Source organism: Hylobates moloch, unplaced genomic scaffold (assembly GCF_009828535.3).
Source record: "Hylobates moloch isolate HMO894 unplaced genomic scaffold, HMol_V3 SCAFFOLD_4, whole genome shotgun sequence".
Lineage (NCBI taxonomy): Eukaryota > Metazoa > Chordata > Mammalia > Primates > Hylobatidae > Hylobates > Hylobates moloch.
The window spans coordinates 10,018,287-10,041,381 of NW_026652279.1; the positions used below are offsets into that span (position 1 = coordinate 10,018,287).

Here is a 23,095-nt window from a genome sequence, read left to right on the forward strand (position 1 = left end):
TGAATTTCCACATCTTAAATTCTTCTTTGTCTTTATTCTTACTTGGAAAATTGTGTAATCTTGAGCATGTTTCCTGAAGTCTCTGAGCCTCAGATAACCTGTCTGTGAAAATGAAGCAATAACAATATCTCTATCTCAGGTTTGCTGTGACCATCAGAAAAAAAAAAAAAACATAATCCATATGAAAACACTTTGAAAACCATCAATATGGAGAGATAAGATTTTGTTATACATACATTTATAGCCTGTAGTTGAGACATGATGTTAAAGAGTCATATTTCACGAAACAGAATATTTCTGCAGCATGCAGTCATTTGCAGAGTTGAAATTCAGGTCCCATTTTCAGAGTTCAGTTTCCTTGTTCAAAGAAAGACTGACTGATTGATGGAAAAGTGTTGTGATTTTCTCAGTCTCAAGGGTCTGCCTTTCCCACTGTTCCTTAGAGCTGCTTGATCAGACAATTAAAAACAAGGGGTCAGGGTATAGCTGAAAATAAAATGATTTTGTGCCATATGCCAATGCTATTCACTCATGGGCAGGCTGATGTGCTCCAAAGTGTCTGATATGATTTCATGCCTATTAACAACCATATTATCACAATCATAGGTTGTCATAGGAGAGAAACAACCATATTATCACAATCATAGGTTTTCCACCACTGTGCTTCATGTTCAAATGAATGACAGTCATGTTTCTTAGGGACATCATTTTATATGCATATGTAAATTATCAATTCAAAATATTTACTTGCCCTCCTCTCCACTGCACTGTCACATACTCCCATGTCTGTCATGCCTTTTGGTGAAGTTCCAATACAGGAGACCCAAGCGGTTAACGAAAATAAAACTTGAGATAAATTCTCCTTGGCCTCAAGGACCTAATCTGAATGGGGAGAGGCAGCCTCATCATTTCTTGCCCTCCTTTTCTTCATGTTAATGTTCATTGTATAACACATTTTACAAGGTACTTTCAAGTATATTATACAGCTTAAGACTCTCAACCGCCCTGAGATGTAGGCAGAGCATGAATTATTAGCTTTCTTTTGAAGTCAGACAAACGAAAGCTCAGAAATGATTTGGCTCAAGTCAGAGAACCAATAGTTCTCAGAGCCTGGTCACTTCCCAGCTGAGCCCCCATCCTGATGCCAGTGCTTTTCCTCCCTTCCACATCTGCCAAGCACAAGCTTGGGAAGACAAATCTTACAAAAGGTAGCAACCAGCAATGAGCGCCACCAGGAAGCTGACTAGCAGTTCAGAGGAGTAAAGGGTACGTAGCCTTGGCCGAGGGGTTGTGGGGCACATAAGAGAAGCTGATTCGGCCTCTGTCCTCTAGAGAACATTTACTATTATAAGGGAGCCCAGATGCACACAAATGAAACAATGAGCTGCTGAAAGCCCAGAGTCAAGCAGTCATTGTTACTGGGGTGGATTGATAAGTCCTTAAACATCTCAAAATGTCTCTTTTTTGTTTTTTAACACAAGGCAAATATTTCTAGCATATGCAAATATTCACATAAAAATTTGTCTTTCTTGAATGTGGATTAGCTTGTATCCTAGCAATCTCTGTTTAGGTTTCCTCTAACAGGAATAGAACTAAAAATATATCATATGTCATTAGATAATCTCAGAGTACATCCATTAATTTCCCTTCCTGCTAAAAAGCAATGAAATTATGGTTTGGGCTGTGTTGAGAACATTACATGAAAAATGAGGAAAGGGAATCAAGACAGATTAGAACATAATTATGGGGGCTGGAATTCAGCCAGGCCCTTCAAAGCCTTGCCAAGCTGGTGACATCCTATTTCCATCCTCTAGGTAAACCTGGAAGATGAGTACTTCAAACTCAACCACTTTCCATGTAGCAAGGCTCCATACAGACATATTGGGAAAATACTGAATCACAAAAGACCACAAAATGCAAAGGGAGAAATTAAGTGAAAGGCTGAATAGAAGATGGAAAATATAATGCTGACCACTTATATATTATGGAATAGAGTGTTGGCTTTTTTCTCCCAACTTTGGTCAGAGATATTAACTTTCTCTATACAGATCTGGCTTGAATCTGTGGTGAATTCCCAAACAGGGTGTGAATTTATCACTTAATATTGGGAGCATCTGGGGCTTTTCATTTTATTAAAATGATTTTTTTCCCACTATAGATGCTCTGTGGAGCAAGGTCTGTACATTGTAAGTTAAAAGTGATTCCCCAGAAGGAAATCTTTTATCACTGGCTGTAACTTGGAGTGGAGCATATACTTTATTTTGGAAGCTGCCTTGTGGAGAAAACAGCCAAGGGTGCAACTTGGAGACAGGCTGACTAGTGCATAAGTAGCTTGTAGCTGAGCCCTCAGGATGGAAAGATAGAACACAGGCTGTTTTGGCAGATGCATTTGAGGTTTGCTCATCTGTGAAAACTGGGAGAATAAAAGTAGTTACTCATTGAGTTATCATGAAAAGTAAACAAGATAATGCATGGAAAGCATCATTACATCACCTGGCATATTGTAAGCCCTCTGTAAACACTGTTCTTTTTCCTAATTTTTATATTTTTGTTTATTAATTTGTTTTAGAGATGGGGTCTGGCTATGCTGCCCAGGCTGGAGTGAGGTGACTTTTACGGGCACGATTAAAGCCCATTGCAGCCTCGAATTCCTGCTCAAGCTATCCTCCCATCTCAGCTTCCCAAGTAGCTAGGACTGCAAGTGCATGCCACCATACCTGGCAGACCTCTATAAATATCAACTGCTATGTCAGGCGTGATAATCAGGCTCAAAAATATTTCTGCAGAAAATACATTATTACTATATATTTTCTGTTCTAGCAGTACCATCTGGCTGTGTACTTTTACTTGTTTCATTTACTCCTGCTCGACTGCTTAGTCATTGATTTGCTTACTTGTTCATCTCTCCTGCTATACTATGAATGTTTCAAGAACTAGGTTTATTACCTGTTGTCTCTGTAGTCCTGGTGCCTAGCACAGAGTTTAGAATTTAATAGTTATCAATATACACAAGTTTAATGGACTTAAAAGCAACAATTCTTTGCCTCTTGGTAAAACCAGCTTTGGGAAATACGCCAAGACTGGAATAAAACCACATCTCATCTGGTGCTGAACTTGCAAGTGAAACAGATGAGAATGGCACCCTTCCTCCACCTATATTGAGCCCTTGTTCAGATACTTAAGGTTAAGTGAAGGCCGAAGGAAGAAATTTGGTAGAAAGTAGGAGAAAAAAGGGACACTGGGGGAGGGATTTAAAGAGCAAAGATTGCTCTTGAAGAATTCATTCTGCCCAAGATGGTTTTCCACTCACTTCTCTGATTCCCTGACCACCCACCATCTGCCCCCTCCAAATATGGCATCTGGCTCGACTTTTAAAAAACAGCAGGCTTCATGTTCATCAAATTCAAGAAATCTTGGCTATGGACTTGTGATTTTTGAACTAGATAGGCACAATAGTCTTAGCAGCATTTTGTGTTGGAGTAGATTTGGAAGTCATAGTGAGTATTTCCTCACTTATTTTCTTCATTGGCAGTCAAGCAGATAACTAAGATCTGCTATATTGCTCTTTCTCATGTTTTTACAACGTTCAAAAATAAGAATTTTACCTCTGTGAAATAAACATATATAAGAAATCTTTATATGCTATGTGAAAAATAGAAATTATTGCTAAGATATCTTATTCTAAAACAGAGAAAATACCTGCTGCTTTACTGTCTAAAATGTCATCGCTCAACCATTTTCACTGGTTTATGGTTGAGATGGGATTTGAAAAATCCCAACATAATCAAAGTAGTAGCACAAGGCACTATTTTGTTTTGGGGTGGGCTTTTTTTTTTGGCAAATGGTGCAAAATACTTTTCTAATGTAGAAATGAGAAATGTGGAAACATAGGCTGAAACTATAGCATGGCCAAGATGATTATAACATAGTTGATGTTTTCTTCGCATGGTTAATCATTACTTTTTGGTAGGTGGGAAGAAGAAATTAGACTAATTAAATTGTGATCATTGCCATATGAACAGCTCTCAATGTGCATTCATCAGAACGAAACGTAGTTGTCAATTCTTTGATGTCAGACCTGTTTCAGATTCCACTTTCTCTGCTTACATGTGTAGTTTAACCCCTTTAAGGCTCAATTTCTTCCTCTATATAATGGAGAGAGATATATAATGCTCATCTCAAACAGCTGTTTATGACAAGTAAATGTGATGATGTATGTAAAATCCTTAGAATAGCACAGGACCTATGGTGATGGCTTAATAAGTAACTATTTTTTTTATTTTTATTTTTTACTTTTATGGATACACAAGAGTTGTACATGCTTATGGGGTACATGTGATATTTTAGCATAAGCATGCAATAAATAATGATCCAATCAGTATAATTGGAATATCCATCACCTCAAACATTTATGATTTCTTTGTGTTAGGAGCATTTCAATTCTAGTCTTCTAGTTATTTTTAAATATATAATAAATTATTGTTAACTATAGTTGCTCTATGTGCTACCAGACACTAGATCTTATTCCATCCAACTATATTTTTGTACCCGTAACAAACCTCTCTTCATCCCCCTGCCACCCCCTCCATGAACCTTCCCTGACTCTGATAACTGTTATTCTATTCTATATCTCCATGAGATCAATCTTTTTTTTTTGCTCCCACATGTAAGTGAGAATGTGCCACGTTTGTCTTTCTGTGCCTGGCTTATTTCACTTAACACAATGTCCTCCAGTTCCATCCATGTTGTTGCAAAAGACAGGATTTCATTCTTTTTCATGGCTGAATAGTATTTCATTGTGTATATGTACCACGTTTTCTTTATTCATTCATCTATTGATGGGCACTTAGGTTGATTTCATATCTTGACTCTTGTGAATAGTTCTGCAATAAACTTGTGGGTGCAGATATCTCTTCAATATAGTGATTTTCCTTCCTTTGGATTTACAACAAGCAATGGGATTGCTGAATCGTATAGTACTTCTGCTTTTAATTTTTTGAGGAACCTTCATACTGTTCTCCATAGTGATTGTACTAATTTACATTGTCACCAACAGTGTATGAGGGTTCCTCTTTCTCCACATCCTTGTCAGCATCTGTTATTTATTGTCTTTTTGATAAAAGCCATCTTAACTGGGGTGAGACAATATCCCATTGTGGTTTTCATTTGCATTTCTCTGATATTAGTGATGTTGAATATTTTTATATACCTGTTGACCATTTCTATGTCTTCTTTTGAGAAACAAATGTTCAGATCTTTTGCCCATTTTTCAAACAGATAAATAACTATTTAATTATCATTCATTCATTATTTACTGAGTGCCCTCTTTAATCACTAGTCATATTTAGTGTATTTTTATCAAAGACAATGAGGGCTTTTATATGTTTACATTTTTTGTTTACTTAAATGCACGTGCATGTTCCCGTATTTTCACGGGATATACAAATTGAAAGGTCCATCCCTTCCACCAAGCATAGAGATACAAATTTTTGTACACGTCTTTTTTCTGATATTTTATTATAAACATTTAAATACTCAAAAAGGTAGAAAATTGAACAAATGGACAACTCATTACCAACACATAGCTTACACAATTAACCTTTTATTGTATTTGCTTTTTGGTAGGTGGGAAGAAGAAATTAGACTAATTAAATTGTGAATCTACCCATGCTTTAATCTATTTGATTGTTGCTAACAGCTTTATTGAGATATAATTTATATACCATAGAATCCACTTGTCTTAAAGGTAAAGTTTAATGACTTTTAATAAATTTACAGAGGGTGCAGCCATGTCCACACTCAGCTTTAGAGCATTTCCATCATCCCAGAAAGGTTCCTCGTGCCCTTTTGCAATTACTGTCTCTTCTTACCCTTAGCCCAAGTAACTACTAATCTATTTTCTGTCTCTATAGACTGGAAAAGCCATATGTTTTTTCCTTTTATTTTTAGTTGTGACCCTTAATAATTGTGCATATTTACAGGATACAGAGTGATATTTTTGACGCAAGTATACAGTATGCAGTGATAAATCGGGTTAATTTGCATATCTATCACCTCAGACATTTATCATTTCTTTGTGTTGGGAACATTCAAACTCTCTTCTAGATACTTTAAAATAAACAATAAATAATTATTAACTCAGGTCACCCTATACTACTATAGGACACTGAACTTATTCCTCCTATCCACTGTCATTTTGTTTCTATTGATCAACCTCTCCCTATCCTTCTCTCCCTGCTACTCTCACAAGCCTCTAATAACCACAATTCTACTCTCTACTTTTATGTGCTCAACTTTTTTAGCTCCCCCATATGAGTGAGAACATGTGGTATTTATCTTTCTGTGCCTGACGTATTTCACTTAACATAATGTCCTCCAGGCTCATATTGCCTCATATGACAGGATTTTATTCTGTTTTATGTCTGAAGAGTACTCCATTGTGTATCACATTTTCTTTATCCATTCATCTGTTGATGAACACTTTGGTTGCTTCTCTATTTTGGCTATTGTGAATAGTGCTGAAATAAACATGGGGGTGCAGATATGCAGTATACTGATTTTCTTTCCTTTGCATAAGTAACACAGTAGCAGGATTGCTGGATCATATGGTAAATCCATATTTAGTGTTTTGTTTTGTTTTTTCTCTTTTTTTGGTAGCTATGTCACTCAGGCTGGAGTACAGTGGTACAACCATAACTCACTGTAGCCTCAAACTCCTGGATTCAAGTGATCCTCCCACCTTAGCCTCCCAAATAGCTAGGACTTCAGGCACGCACTACCATACTTGGCTAATTTTTTATTATTTATAGAGATGAGGTCTCATTATGTTTCTCAGTCTGGTCTTGAACTCCTGGGCTTGAGTGATCCTCTCTGTTCGGCTCCTCAAAATGCTGGGATTACAGACAAAGCCACTGTACCTGGCCTATTTTTAGTTTTTCGAGGAATCTCCATACTGCTTTCCATAATGGCTCTACTAATTTACATTCCCACTGACAATGTATGAGTTCCCTTTTCTCTGCATCCTTGCCAGCATTTGTTAATTTTTGTCTTTTTGATAGTAGCTGTTCTAACTGGGATAAGATGATATATAATTGTGGTTTTGATTTGCATTTTCCTGATAATTAGTGAAGTTGAGCATTTTTTCATTTATTTGCTGGCCTTTTGTATATCTTTTTTTTGAGAAACTTCTATTCAGATACTTTGTCCATTTTTTAATGAGGTTATTTAATTTTATTTTTTTTATTTTTTGCTGTTGAGTTCCTTGTATATTTTGGATATTAGTTCCTTATTTGATAAATAGTTTGCAAATATTTTATCCCATTCTATAGCTTCTCTCTCTACTCTGTTGATTGTTTCCTTTATTGTACAAAAGCTTTTTAGTCTAATATAGTTTCCAGTACCATTTATTGAAGAGAATGTTCTTTCCTCAATGTATGTTGTTGGTGCTTTTGTTGAAAATCAGTTGAAGTAAACACATGGATTTATTTCTGGGTTTTGTATTCTATTTCATTGGCCTATGTGTCTGTTTTTATACTAATGCCATGCTGTCTGGGTTACTATAGCTTTGAAGTCAGGTGGTGTGATACCTCCAGTTTTGTCCTTTTTGCTCAATGTTGCTTTGGCTATTCAGGGTATTTCATGGTTTTCTACAAATTTTAGGATTTTTTTTTCTATTTTTGTGAAGAATGTCATTGGTATTTTGACAAGAATTGCATTGAATCTGTAGATTGAAAAAGCCATACATTTCTAAGCAGCATAATAATAATTCATGAGTGCTTTTATACTGGAACTTCCAGGATTACAAAGGTCTTGAAACTGTCTGTACCAGAAGGACCTTATTTTTTTAATGAAGCAAAGGTTATAGGGCATACATACATCTTCTTGTATCTTTTTTGTCTTTGGTCTCACTCTAGTTTTTAATATCTAGAGCACTAAATAAATTCCCATTTTACTGACAAGAAAAAATGGGGGAAATATGAGGAAGAAGAAAAGACTGAAACTGGCAGAAAAGCAATGGTAATGGTGGAATTCAAGCCAGGAGGTCCCTGCTGTTATCACTGCTCACTGCTGAGTCTGGCTTTGCTGAATATCACTGTACCTCCACAAAACATAACGGGATGGAAGAATACATACAGATTATCCAGCAGCTGATATTTCTGTGGGTTATCAGCTGGGGTGGTGATTGCTTGAACAGATTCCCCACTATGGCATTTGAGAGTGAAATCAAAGAACAGCAGTGGCAGGTGTTTGGAAACTGCATTTGGAATTGGCCTCCTACAGAAAGAAGCTAGATACTGACTTCATGGGTGATGAGAGAAGTCGACAGCATTCTCAGAGGCAAGTTGCTTCTATGGCAGCTTTCCAAGCACACAGATTTAGGTTTCTTTCACATTAAATCCCTGAAGATATATATAGGGCTTGGGGAGCGGGGAGCAACAGGGATGCCACCTTCATATGTTGAGTATCTCCTCTTTTGGAGATAAAACTGTCAATGCTAACCCAAAGGAGAGTATTTAGGATTCATCAACTCTGAGTGCAATGAAAGTATAAAAAAGCACCAGTTCTTCCAACATGCTGTGCACCCACAGTTCCCATTTTTCTATTTCCAAAAAGATTGGTTTCTGAGTCATTCTCAAGTGACACTGCTCGACTTTTCACCTGGCTCCCCAAAGCTCTGCTTGGCCTTTCAAGATAGAGTCGAGTCATCACTACCCACATTTTCACTCATTGGCTAGTTTCTCCCACATTTTATTCTCGGCCTTGGGAAGCAAAGAAACCAACAAAAAAACCAATGTCATTGGTGTTTGCTGTAAATATACTTAGATTTCCTCTGATTACAAAGTCACTGAAAATCACATAAAGGCAAAGTGGCAGAGCAGGTGACTTTTGATTCAAGCAATGTAGTTCGATGTCTATTTGATGCAAATTTCTGTGAATCCTTGGCAGTGTACATGCTCAGTAGAGATCCTTGAATGAATTAGTGAGGAGCACAGATGAACTCCATTGCCTGTAATAAATGCTTGACTCATTCCTGCCCCCTGCCCCCACCTTGTATGCACACATGTTTATATACACGTTTGCTGGAGTTCTGAAGGTATCGCTCTTAGAAGCCAATATGCATTTTCACCTCAGTTCAAGGCGAAGGGGCTACCTGCTGCTCTCTAAGGATCTTAACTATTTTATTTCCTCACATATGGCAACTTTGTGGAGGGACTTTGAGTTCAGCGAATTAGGTAGAAATCTTATTTTATTCCAACCGATGCATTTCTTTGAGTTAAACACCTCCACTCACCATATCTTACCACATCTCACACATTAGTTATGAAATCCATCTTAGGGATTATGACTAAATGGACTGATGCTCTTCAGGAGGAATAACTTTGTCTCTATTATATTGATAGCAGCCTTAACACCTACCAGTTATAAAATTCTGGGCATGTTATTTAATTTTTTTTCAGCACCAAATGTCTCATATGCAAATAACATAGAATGATTCTAAGAAATAGGTGGTATTGTGGGGATTAAATATTGCATTCTAGGTTCATACTTCGCTAAAATAAATAACAGCTTCTGAGAATGGAGAGCTTTTGTTTGTATCGGCTCAATTTCTATTTCCAGTTTTCCCATAGAGTAGCTCATTTTTTTCTCTGGAGGGGTCATTATGATCTGGTTGGTGCTTATCCTACCCATTGCTCTGTAGATCAAGTATGGCTGGTCAATCAAAGTGTTTTGTGACCCCTGGTAGTCCAGTGAGACTCAGACCTGGAACCTTGGTACATATATTGGTAAAAAGAAACCGTCTTTTTGCTGGACTTAAGACTAGCCGAGTGCAAACTTGGTGCTTCAAAGAACCGCTTCACACATGAAAACTTCTTGAGAGTGAAAATAAAGCAGAAAAGAGTAGAATTGAGATATGGGAAAGAGAAAGATGAAATCTTCCTCACATCAGTTGAGTATCTACATGGCCATCTCTGAAATGAGCACAATTCTAGGACTTTTCCACCAAGAGGTGCTCTAAATATTCCTTATTTGTTTACGCTGATTTGAGTTAGCTTTTGGCATCTGCAACTGGAAGTCGCAATTAACATGTTTCTCGTTAATGTAATTATTGAGAGTAAAACTCCCACAACACTACCCACCTGGGCCAGTCTACCTCGTTATACAAAGTTGATGCTCAATAAAGGCGGAACACGTAAGGGCTCATATTTAAGTAGGACAGAACCAAGGAAAAGGGCCACTCATGATAAAGGCGGACATTCTGAGCCACTTCATTATTCACACCTCTGATTCCCAGGGCATACTAGGTAATATTCTAAGCTTTTTGTTAAAAAAAACTCAAAAATTATTTTGGTTATAGCTGGATTTCAATAATTCATACTTTAAAAAATATATTTCCACAAGCCAGTCCATTCAAAATGAACTTATAAATTACTATCATTAGTGAGATTAAGAAATGGCATTCTCATATAGGCCAAAATACTTGGCTAAAGCCACTTAAACTCATTCCCTTTCATTATTTTATAATGTACTTTGTGACAGAGTTATTCTAACAAGATACACTGAAAGGAGGTACTAATGGACTGAACCTACTCAGAAGACAGACATTCACTAACCAACTGCATGATGGGAAAAAATGAAAGGTTGAGGTTGTTGAAAAACTCAACCCAAATATTCCAATTGCAGTCTTTCATATTCAGAGTGTGTTAATATTATTCATGGGAAAATGTATTTCTTAAAGTGGGTTTTAATTATTCTTGAAACTAAATATCCATTAGAATGTCCCTGCCTGGTTATATAAAAACCTCTTCATGGAAGGAAGTCATCACTGAAACCTTCCTCCAATTTCCCAGCTGAGTTATGTTGGCTGGAGTAGCACCTTCTCATGAGATCGTAATCGTGGAATCCTTTGTGGAGAATTATTGACAGCACATCAATAAGAGCTCATAAAACATGTGCTGGAATTAATGGTGCTTCAACAAAGATCTCAGACATGAATTAGCTGTTCCAATGAAAATTAGATTATGTTTGCTAAACACTAAGATATTGAATAATATCTCAACATATGTAACGTTACAAGACAAGATATACAAGATATATCATTGTCTTAATCTGTTCAGGCTGCTATAACTAAATACCATAAACTGGGTGGCTTATAAACAACAGAAATGTATTTCTCAAGGTTCTGGGGGCTGGCAAGTCCATGGTCAAGGCTCTGGCAGATTCAGTGTCTGGTGAGGGCCTGCTTTCTGGTTCATAGATGGTGTCTTGTCAATGTGATCTCAGTGGTGGAAGGAACAAGGCAACTCTCTGGGGCCTTTTCCATAAAGGCACTAGTCACATTTGTGAGGGCAGAGCGCTCATCACCTAATCACCTCCCCAAGGTTTCGCCTTCTAATATCATCACCTTGGAAGTTAGGATTTCAACATATGAATTTGGAAGGGGTGGGGGGTGCTTGGGAGGACACAAACATTCAGACCATAGCAATAACATGCACTGCTGATCCTCAAGTAGATAGTTGACTCGGTTGGTTTTTAATGCTACGCACACATCAGGTACAAATGGATAACAAGGCATGTATGTATGAATTCATGTTTTCATGAATTTACCTCCTGGCAACCTGAGGGGGTGACACAACTTGGAGGCAGATTATCTCAAAGTAACCAACATATAATAGGGTTCTGAATTTTTTTACCTATACACTTTTTGCCTTAAAATTTTATTGGTTTTTGTTCAATTACAAAGTTATTCGTTATTGTTAAAAAGTCAAAGTGTATTCAAAGATGTTGAATTGGCCAGAGCCCAGTCAGAAATGAAAAATCACACAGTAATTGGGATAGAAAGTTGAATATAAAGATTATGAACTGTAATAGGAGATTAGAGTATCAAGAGATTGACTGACTGCCAAGAATTAAAGAGAACTTTACAAAATATCATAATAGCAGATATAAAGAGGCATCACTGAAACTGAGGGGTTAATTTGATCAGATCTGTCTGCCCTCCTTGCTTTTGGTGATTTGCTTTTTGTTAATTTTTTTTCCTTTTTCCATGAAGGTGAAGGCCAGGGTAGCTGAAGGCCTAACCACTAAATGCTGAAATCTATCCTTCGTTGGTCACTTTATGGATAACATTCACAGGCCACCATGGTAATGTTCGCTTCAGTTGCTTTTTCAGGAAGTTGGGTCAGCTTCTGTGTAGTTCACACCCATTGGGACACAGCCCTTCAACTGGGCCTGTACAAGTGTCCAAGAGGTGGTCTTTTGATATCAGAGGGCTGGTAACACCACTACCATTAGGGCTGAGATAGGGAACCCCAGGAAGAACCTTCCTCCCTCAGGCCGAGACCTGGACCTTGTAGGATTTCTCAGACCTTCTTGATTTTACCAGTTAATTTTCCTTATTGGTTACGTGAACTGAATAAAGAAATTCAGGATTTTCTCTGAAGAATTGGCATTGTGATGCCAGATGTAAGATCTGGAAGAAGCAGTTTACAGGTTTCCTTCAGCTAAATTGGGCAAAAACGAAACTTTAATTTTCCATGCATAGTATATGACCTATATAGTCAGCTAATTTTGGAAATTTTATTTCCTGATGATGACTACTTGGTAGGGGATTAAATGGGACTGTTTAATCAAAAGCTGGCACAAAGTGGCTAAATACCAAAAGAAATGGTGGAATTGTTTTGTTAATCCTTTCCTTTGCCAAATTGATGGCTGATGATTAAATATTTTGTCATATCTTAACAAACATGGACATTTCAGATAATCATAATATTTAAACTCACTTTTTTGCCTAGTTCTCTTCTCTCCATAGCCTCAATCAATGCACAATTATTTAAGAGAACATTTATACCAAATGAAAATGTTACCTTATTAATGAGTATTTAAACCCAAAGTCTAAGGTTAGTTTGCTTTAGATCAATAGTTAGGTTTGAAACTTGTAGAAACTAATGATCTATGGAATTCTTTGGGGGTGAAGGCTTTAAAACATATCCCACTTTTTTGATTTATGGATTTACTTGGGCTAATTTCTAAGCAGGTATTCCCAGATGGAAATACTTTAGCAAAATACCACTTTTTGAATATTAAATTTTTACTGGAGAGTAATTTTGAGAAGCACAGATTTGAATCATGGTAGAGATGTGTGTATTTATACTTTTTAGACAAAAATTAACTTTTACGTATACCTCAAATAGTAAGGAATCTTCTTAGTTTTCTCTCTTCCTTTTACCTCCCTTTTCATTTGTCAAGAATTTAGTATTAATATGTGTATTATGGAAGAAAGTAAGAACTAAGAATTATGACTGCATTGACTTGAGCTCATGTTACAAAGTTTATCAATAAGTTATTAGAACTCAAGAGCACTGAATTTAAATTCAGAAACTTATTTACAATTAATGTGCCTGAGTTTCTATTCATCAATTCATTCTGTTGAACTTCCACTTATGGTAAAACAGATACAGTTCTTTCTTCCTGAATATTTGGTAAGATGATTTTTTTCCCAATATTTCACCCTCTATCCAGGACAGGCACCTGAAATTCTGTGTGAACTACACCCCTAGCCTGACCCAGCCCCAAACAAAAACAGTCACCATGATGATGATATTACTAGCATTTGAAGAAGGGTCTATGCTTATTGGATAGCTCTCAAGTCACACATAGATGATTTTAAGTAGTGCTTAGTTTAACTTCTAATCTCTTGAAGGCTTAGTTGCCAAAACAATTAGCAGGTTTAGTCAGGGAGAAGGAAGCAGTCCATCTGCTTCTTTTGTGCCACTGAGAGCAAACAGCCAACTGATTGACTGAAACCCTCAGACAATTAGTCAGAACCATTTGCAGCCCCCATGTCCCTGTAACAACCTTGTTGACACATTTATAGATGAGAAGACAGATGGCTTCACTGGAAGTGAATTTGCCTTTTAAATATATAATAGCACCTTATAAATAAATGGTGTTTATACATAATAGCGTAAAAGGCTTTCTTATATGTTCTGAAATCTGATGTTCACAGGAGCTCTTTTGTAAAATAGGTGGTTTTACACATAAGGCAATAGAGTATTACAGAGGTAAAGTGATTACCCAAGTTTATCTATGAGCTGGGATTAGAACCACCAGTCTTTTGACTGCCGATCCGGTGTTTTCTCTACTACACTTTTAGAAATGATGAAGAGAATGGGATACTCTTGGATATTTTATGGCAAATGATCTAGGAATACTCATATCTTCTTCCCAACTATACCACTCCACTTTATGGTGTCCCCTTAGGAGACCAGTGAACAAGAAAAGCTGTTTAAGAAAGCACAGTAACACTGCATACATAACTAAGAATGTACAAAATAGCAGGTCAGAACTCTTGTAAACTGGGGGCAAAGAATGTCATCTAGCCAAATGCAAGACTCTTCCATCTCTCTTGAACACAAAGGCAAATCTCAAGCTGTTGTCATTGGTCAACTCCATAGGAGCACAAGCGAGGGCAGAGAAGAGAGCACCAGAAGATGTATGATTTAGAACATAGCATAACCCTTCCCTTTTAAAAATCACTCCAGCTGCATAGAGAGAAGGAGCACCATGCTCACCCTTGCATCACATTTATGTGACCTTTGACTCTACGGTGACCCTGCCCACTAGTAAGCAGGAACCATTCTGTGACATAGACCTAGTATGTCCTAGCAGATGAACTGTTAAGTGTGTATCACTCTCCTTTGGAAAGACACAGAGTGGACAGGGAGGAAGGAGAGAAAAGTCTTGCTTCCTTCCCCCTCCTTCAGAGGTCAGCATGCACTCTGAAGCTCTGTAATTTTTACAAGGTCTTTTCAAAAGAACTCATGTATATTCCTTTACCGATTTGTACTGTCAGGGAATAAGCAGACATACCTCCTTTTATCAGTCTAGGCTTTGCTATACAGAGACAGAAAGCAACTTAACCATGGGCACAGAATGGCAAGTAGCATTAAGTAATTTTGTTTTGACAACACTTATTTCTGCCAAAGAAAGCTTTGAGATGATAAAATCAGCTCTGGTGGGATATTTTGATATTTTTATTTGATTGAGATGGGGGAAAAACACCACTATAGATATAAATCATCACAGTATATTTTGGGCTTACCTATTTAAACTAAAGAATGAATTTTGTATGTCTTCACAGTGGTTAGGTCAGTTATCTGAGGTTATAAGAAAAAAATTAGGGTTGCAAAATAGTACTTATATTTTTCACAAAATTGCAAATAAGAATAATTATTTCATACTGAAAGTTTTGGTACTTGATCCTATTGGAAGAAGTATAAAATGAATAAAGTCTGTTGCAGATTTAAATAGAAGGAAAAGAATGCAGCATTTGCTTGGTGATGTTCTGTATTACTTTTCCAGATACCCTGAGATTAGCCCAATTACCTTCCGGGGATGTTTTTGGACTAACAATACTATTTCCACAGAAGACTCAACATACAATGGAAGAAACTGTTGAGAAGTCCAACTCTTCATGACTTTTAAAGAGTTGTGTTTTCAGCTTACAAATGAATCAGCACAAAGAGAAATAGTACTTTAGAGTGAAACACAGAACACAAATTCTGAACTCCAGCTAAGTGTGCTTTTCCTAGGCTGTATTAAGTTACTTCCCATGGTGCCTTGGGAGCAACATTGTTGCCTTTTAATTTCCTTTGAACTGGATCATTAGTTTTCCTTATGACTTTCTTAAGACAAATGACCCAACTTTTCCTCCTCTTTTCCAGGCAATAGATAGATGGCTATGAATGGGCAGAGGAAAGGATGTGTGGCAGGCACACTAGCATCCCATTTAATGCTTCATTCAAAGATTTTATTTTTCATCCCACATGAAACCAAAAACCCAAAAAGTCCACTTCACTTTGGAGCCAAAGCCAAAAGCAGGACTAACAGAAAGCGCAGGATGTGAGAAAGACATAAAATCTGTAATTGGAAATTCTTGAAGTTTTACAAATTATCTGAATAGTGCCACATAAAAATTTAATTCCAGAGATTTCATTTTGCCCTTCTGTCGTGTTAACTTTGTTTTGTAAACTATTAGCTCTCAGCTTTGGCCTGACCAACACCTTGCCCTGCCTCAGTCTGCGGTAATACAGCCTAAAATCAGGTTAGTATACTAGCAAGCTGTATAGATGCTTTACACAGCTTCAGATGGGAGCTGGTAAGGGCTTTTTGTTGAAATGAATGAGCTTAGGAGATCCTCTGCAAAGGTTTAATCCCTTCTCCTGCCCTGCTTGTGGCATTATCCTAAGGCCATCTATGACTCTGTGTTTAGATAAGAATGTTTCTAATGAACCCTTCCAGTCTATTACATACACGAAAACTAATAAAGTACTCACTGATCCTTTTAAAAGTTTGCTCTGTTTAAATAAATATTCTTAGACTCTTCTTTGCACAGTCTAAACAATCCTTTTCTTAACTATTGAAAATGTGACATATAAAGCAATCATGCCAACTGGTTACAAGTTCTAAATTAGCAGTGTCTAAATTAAGGAGGTTTTACTGTATATTAAAGTATAATACATCTCTAGCACCTGTGCCTGATGAATTTTTGTTCCTAGCAATTAGATGTTATTTAATTATAGTTAGAGTCTTTAACATCACCTAGTTTAACTGCCGTATTAAAACCTATTTTGAGAGTTGATTTGCCTAACATCACGAATTTAGTTTGGGAACTGAAAATGCCATTTATTTGTCCTACTTAAGTGTTATTGCTAAGAATTAAGTGCAGGCATATATTGTTATATAAACTGTCATTTTGATGTAGACTACATAGCATATCTGTGTGTATGTTGTATGTAACACTTAGCATATGGTGACTCTTAAGTAATGATGTGAGATGTGTGTGTGTGTGTGTGTGTGTGTGTGCATTGGAAAAAGTGTGATGAAATAAACTACATTTTTTATCTCCTATTTCCTAAGAAGCATTTTAAGTTGATATTTATCCTCTTGAACAGAGAGCAGAAAAAAGATCAACTTATCCCTGATGGATTATATGATTTTATGATTATTAGTCTTCCCTGGATTTTGGCTGAAAACTAGATTTGGGGGTGGTGATTGGCACTGGATCATATATCTTAATCATACAAGTGAGCTTTATCTTTCTTTAATGATTTTTTTTTTTTTTTTTGAGACAGGGTCTTGTTCTGTCGCCTAGGCTGTAATAATCTCCTTAGCTTTTTATTTTTAAATAATTATAAATTCAGAGGAAATTACAAAGAAATGTACTAGGATGTCTCATGTACTCTTTGCACAGCCTCCTCCAGTGTTAATTAACATCATGCATAATACCAGTATAATATCAAGGAATACCAGAAAACTGACCCTGGTAAAATCTACAGAGCTTATTCGGTTTTTACCAGTTATACTTGTACTCATTTGAGTGTGTGTGTGTAGATCTATGCTCACATGGGTACCTTCATTAACCACTCTCCAGAATTACGATATTTAATGTAACATTGCCACAGGGCTTCCTTAAGCTACCCCTTCATAGCCATACCTACACCTCCTCACCCTCTGCCCTGCTCATCACAGCTACTAATCTCTTCTCTGTCTCTATATCTCAAATACTATATAAATGAAATCATATCGTATATACCCTTTTGAGATTGGCTTTTTTCATGCGGCATAATTTCCTTGATGTTCATCCAAGTTGTGTGTATCAATAGTTCATTTCTTTTTATGGCTGAGTAATATTTCAGAGTTATGGATGGACCATTCACCCATTGAAGGACATTTGAGTAGTTTCCTGTTATTGACCATTATAAATAAAGAGGCCATGGACATTCTGAGGAAAGTAAGTTTTAACTTCTCTGAGAGAAATACCACAGTGTGCGATTTCTGGGTGGTATGGTAAGTCCATTTTTAGTTACTAAAGGAACTGCCAAACTATTTTCTAGAGTGACTGTACCATATTACAGTTCTAGCAGTTATGTATGATCAATACAGCTTTTCTGCATCCTCACCAGCATTTGGTGTGATCACTCTTTTTCAGCTTGGTCATTCTGATATATGTGTAGTGAAATCTCATTGTGGTTTTAATTTGCATTTTCCTAATGTCTACTGATGTTGAACATCTTTTCATATGCTTGGTTGCTATAGAAATATCCTTTTCAGTGAAATGTCCATGTCTTTTACCTATTTTATAATTAGGTTGAGTTTTGAGAGATCTTTATTTTAGGTGCAAGTCCATTGTCACATATGTGATTTGCGAATATTTTCTTCCAAACTCTAGTTTCCCTTTTCATCCACTTCATGGGGTCTTTTGCAGATCAAAAGTTTCTAATTTTGATGAAGTCCAATTTATCAATTTTTCCATTAATTGATTGTTGTTTTGATGTCTAAGCACTCTTTGCGAAGTCCTAGATTTAGAAGATCTCCTATTTTTTTCTAGAGATTTTAGTGTTTTATCTTTTAGATTTATGACCATGATTCATTTTAGTTAATTTTCCTATAAGGTGTGAGATTTATGTTTATGCTTATTTCTTTTGCTTGTGGATATCCAATTGCTACAGCACAATTTGTTAAAGAGATTACATCTCCCCTGTTGAATCAAAGAATGATTATTTTATTTTATTTTTTGTAGAGACAGAGTCTTCCTATATTGCCCAGGCTGGTCTCAAACTACTGGCCTCAAGAAATCCACCCACCTTGGTCTCCTAAAGCATTGGTATTATAGATGTGAGCCGTTCTCCCAAGCCAGCATGATTTATTTAAAGGTACATAGTCCTTAAATAAACTACATGTCCTACATAAAAATAATTAGAAGTGTTTGAGCACCTACTCTGTGCCAGGCATATTTCTAAACACATTCCCTGCATTATTAACTATTTATTATTTGTAGAAAAAAATGCATGCAGAGTATTGTTATTATCAACATTTTAGAAATATGGAAGCTAAGTTTTGGAAAAATTAAGTGATTTGCCCAAAGTCTTAAAGACAGTGTGACACAAACTAGAATCCATGTCTGTCTGACTTGAAAGCCTATAATATGCTTAGTAATTCAATGTTTTCTTACCAAACGAAGCTCAGAATTAAGGCTTTTCGTCTATCAAGACTTTATTTTGTTGTATAGTCAGGACCGATGACCTCTTTAGAAGACCCTTAAAAACACGTTTTCCTATCTCAAGAACTCAGCTGGAGGTTTGGAGACTGGTTATGAAATTTGACCAGGCATTTGACATATTATCTATGTCCACTTTAAAAAATAAAATGGTAGTCTTCATCCTGAATCAGTTTTTGACAATACACTTTGTCGTGCCAGTAGTTACAGCCTGAGCATCTAGCACAGTTTTGCCCCCTTTTACTTGGTTTGTATTTAACAGAGCTTCTTCCAAAGCTGTGTTGATTTTTTGAAAAGGCCATGTAGCTAAGGATGACTTTATTTATTGAGTTTCTAATTCTTTTTTAAAATCTTGATAGGCTATTTTCCCGGACATTAACCTGTAGTAATGATTTCTTTGTGATTTACATGTTACACCCTCAATTTACATATATTTCTAATGTTCTACTTTTCATTTCATGGAGGCTTGCATAGATATGGATACTAAGACAAAGTGAACAAGAGGGTCACCTGATACCATATGTTCCTCGGAAGGGGATTGATAGCAGAGTTTTACCGTAGTTCCATTTTCATTCGTAAACATTTGATACTTTGGTCACCTTTAGCAAATAGAAAATCTGATGGATAGAGCAAAAATCAGAAGATGAATTGCCTTGCTTCCTCTACTGATTACTTGCTAAATGACCTTGAGCGGCTTCTAATTCTAAACCTGCCCATCCTGCAAGTACAGATCACAAAGGAAATAAATGTTTTGCTCTTGAGGATTAGCTTTTATTGTTTTCTTGTTTTGCGAAATGTATAAGCTGGTCTTTTGGAAGCAAGAGGAAATATGTTGGTCTTTTACAAGAGTCATAAGAGAGGGCTCATCTAGGACAGCCAGGGTAATAAAGCGGGTATGGTATAAGACACAGGCGTGGATTATAAAGTGACTCAAAACAGTCTCCAATAATGCAAGCTCCCTGAGGACAGGGATCTGTGTGTTTTGTTCGCTGCTCTATCTTCAGAGTCAACGACGATGTCTGGTACCATCCTCTGTCTGCTATTTCCACGCCTGTTTCCACATCTCCATGTGGAGCTTGTAAGGTAATGAAATGAGCCTTGGAACTGTTGGCATCCGTTGCCTTCATTGTGCCCAAACAAACCTCCCAGGGGTCCCAACCATCCTGGGGAAACACACCTGAACCGAGAATAAAGAATCTCTACTAATCTTGTTCAATCTGCTTTCCGTCCTTTGGTCTCAATATTTTTTCTATAAATTGAGAAGGTGGCCGGGCGCGGTGGCTCACGCCTGTATTCCTAGCACTTTGGGAGGCCGAGGCGAGTGGATCACAAGGTCAGGAGATCGAGACCATCCTGGCTAACACGGTGAAACCCCGTCTCTACTAAAAATACAAAAAAATTAGCCGGGCGTGGTGGCGGGCGCCTGTAGTCCCAGCTACTCGGAAGGATGAGGCAGGAGAATGGCGTGAACCCGGGAGGCGGAGCTTGCAGCGAGCCGAGATCGCGCCACTGCACTCCAGCCTGGGAGACAGAGCAAGACTCCGTCTCAAAAAAAAAAAAAAAAAAAAAAAAAAAAAAAAAAAAAAAAAAAAAAAAAAATCAGAAGGTAACTACGGACCTCATTGGTCTATTGCTAATACAGAATGAGACGATACAGTGAAAGAACTCTCCAAATGACAAAGCACGATCTCCAGCTAAGAATATTGCTTCTGTTGCATCATAGTGAAGTAGTTCCACGGCTGTTTCTGCTCAGACTGACTGGTTCAAATCTTGGCTATACTTCCAGGATTTAAGAAAGTTTGAAAATGGGCAAAGCCTCATTTTTCCTAGGTCAAAAGGAGTTCAAGGTTGGGGAAATCTGAGGATTCAGAAGGATGATAAATGTTAGAACATGAAATCAGGGTGCTTAGACTCTTGGTGCCTCAATTTCTCTGTCAGTTAAATGCCATATGATAAAATGACTCTTATCTCATTGGCTTGATGTGAGAAAGAAATGACTACATATAATGATCAGCAACATTCCTGGCACATAGTAAACATCGATATATTATTATTAATACCTCCACCTACTCTATATACTGACTCTCTATCCTCCCTCTCTTCCTCCTTCCCTGGATCTTAAAAGATGAGTGTGATTAGAAACAAAATTTTATTGTGATAAAGTCCACCTGAATATTCCCTCAGATACTAACTAAATCTCTTTCGTATGCATCCTTTGGACAAAAGTCTCTTCCTTTTTGCTAGGAATTGTCTCATTTCTTTTCCTCCTGCTTTAGGAAAAAAAAAAAAAAAAGCATGTGCAAGAATTATTTCTTCTTCTCCCCAGATGTCACCAGCACTAACACCTGTCCTAGTTCCAGCTCTGGTGAACTCCAGCAGAACTGCTCAAGTGGACAGCATTAGGAAACTTGTCAGTTTTGCAGTTCTTTTTGCCTGAAGCCACCTCAGGTCCCTCATACTGCTGGTATGCTGAGGGGCCTGGAGGTGACAGGCTGTTTTGCATCCAGGCACACTGAGGCCTGAGTGCGGCAGGGCTGTAAGGGTGGTGGTACTTTACACTCTCCCATCTCCCCCACCCGTGTCATTTTTATTTGTACTTTATACATCCTTTTCACTTTTGCAAGTTCCTTTTAGCTGCAATCTGAATGTAGTCCTGTATGGGATAAAGGAATATCATGTGTATATATTTTTTAAAACAGCAACACGATTGGTGACTCTGTTGCAGAATGTGAAGGAGCAAGTCTCTCAATTGGCTAATTGAATCAAGCTCTGGTGAGTATGTTGGGCTCTGAGCCTGAATCAATTGGTCTGATCTCCCTTTCTCTTTATTTGTGTAGAAATGAGTAGGAATTCTGTCTGTGTTAATAATGTAGGGTAATTTTGGAAAGGTAACTTAGATTTCCAGGCTGTGGTTTATATTCATAAAGTCAAGATAATTTGAATATTGAACCACAGTGGGCTAAAAGGCAGAATTAGGTATGACCTCACTTGGAGTACTTAGTTGCAGACTGTTGGGGGAAAATTCTCATATTAAGGCTTAGACTTTGAGAATAGGGTGATTGTGAGCCTTCTGTATGTAACTGACTTTCAATACATGCTCATTAAAAACAAAAAAGCTAAATGATTCAAACACTAAAAATATTCGTCATGTTAATTTCTCATAACCTTTATGTAGTGGCAATATTGCATAAATATTTGTTTGTAAAGTGTAAGGTAGGGACTTATTTTATCATGCAAGAAATCCCCAGTTTGGTTAATACAAAACCTTAACAAGAACCAGTAAGTAGAAACACTTGATAAAGCTATATAATTGTAGATCATTAGTGGGGAGAAGACTTTAATTTGCCTTAGGCTTGATGTTTCTAGAAATAAAATTATTGAGAAAAGATTAAGGATGAGATAAACCATTTGGAGGAAAAAAAGTTCATAAAGTGACAGAAACCAGATCTTAAAGTAAACATCTTATTACAGTTGACTTGATTGGTTGGAAGACAATGTACGGTAAATGCGCCTGACATCACTAACTTAAGCATACCCTGAGAATGACCCTGTATGGCAGATGCACCTGAATGTGTGTTCAGAGCTGGGGAATCTGGGAATGGCAAACCTGGAGATGGGATCCTTATCTATGATAAACATCTGAGTCCTGAGTTTTGGGGAGTGGGTGGAGGGCAGGGGCCGGGGTGGGGTGGGGAGGATAGATGAAGTTTGCCAGGTGGAGGTCATTAGGGGAGGGTGTTAAGTAAAAATGCTGTATAAACTGCATGATGTTTGCAGGCAGTTGTAATTTTCCTGTCCAGCCCACAGCCACTGGACTGTAGGAAGGTGAATATGTTGTCCAGCCCATCGCCATGGGACCATTTCTGTAATTAAGGCTGTTCTTCTGTCCAGCCCTCTGTCACTGAACTCTCTCCCCGGTATGGAAGCCCCTAATAAAACCCCAGATCTTATTTGCTGGCTCTGGGTCTCTTCTTCAGCCTCTTGAACCTGGTGCCTTCCCTACTGAAGGTAATAGGGGCTCAGCACAACAGATCA

General features: G+C 37.4%; 1 protein-coding gene and 1 long non-coding RNA gene across 3 annotated transcripts in view; both read left to right on the forward strand.

Moving 5' to 3' along the window:
• The window catches only part of TAFA1 (TAFA chemokine like family member 1), a 532,844-nt gene that overhangs the window by 214,970 nt on the left and 294,779 nt on the right, over window positions 1–23,095 (forward strand). The gene's annotated exons all lie outside the window — the stretch shown is intronic.
• Window positions 21,405–22,885, forward strand: LOC131383211 (uncharacterized). The gene is made up of 3 exons (XR_009213046.1): window positions 21,405–21,524; window positions 21,760–21,832; window positions 22,838–22,885. It is a non-coding gene; the product is annotated as an uncharacterized LOC131383211 (long non-coding RNA).